Source organism: Penaeus monodon, chromosome 21, assembly GCF_015228065.2.
Source record: "Penaeus monodon isolate SGIC_2016 chromosome 21, NSTDA_Pmon_1, whole genome shotgun sequence".
Lineage (NCBI taxonomy): Eukaryota > Metazoa > Arthropoda > Malacostraca > Decapoda > Penaeidae > Penaeus > Penaeus monodon.
This window is the reverse complement of record NC_051406.1, coordinates 33,095,875-33,096,142: the sequence shown is the minus strand read 5'-3', so window position 1 is coordinate 33,096,142 and position 268 is coordinate 33,095,875. Positions and strand designations below refer to the sequence as shown.

The 268-nt window shown below is 38.8% G+C and overlaps 1 protein-coding gene across 1 annotated transcript in view; it reads right to left on the bottom strand.

The window, feature by feature from the left end:
- The window catches only part of LOC119586433 (serine protease inhibitor-like), an 8,599-nt gene that overhangs the window by 5,360 nt on the left and 2,971 nt on the right, over positions 1-268 (bottom strand). The window lies entirely within an intron of this gene.

Below are 268 nucleotides of genomic sequence, written 5' to 3'. Positions count from 1 at the left end.
TGCATTTGTTATATGACATTTATTTAATCACACCACACTCCAGTAAAACACTATATGGTAGCGTAAGCATTGTTAGGACTTCTCACTGCTGTTAATATAAACGTGTTTTATCATTAACAGTAGTTTATGTTTAATAGTAGTTAATGTAGTTGCTGTTGTCGTTGTGAGTGTAGACAGTAAGACTACCTCCTGCGGAAGGGCGTATGAGTTACCGGTGTCCCAGAAGAACTCTGCTAAATGAGGGAAAGAAAACATGGCAACTCAGCCC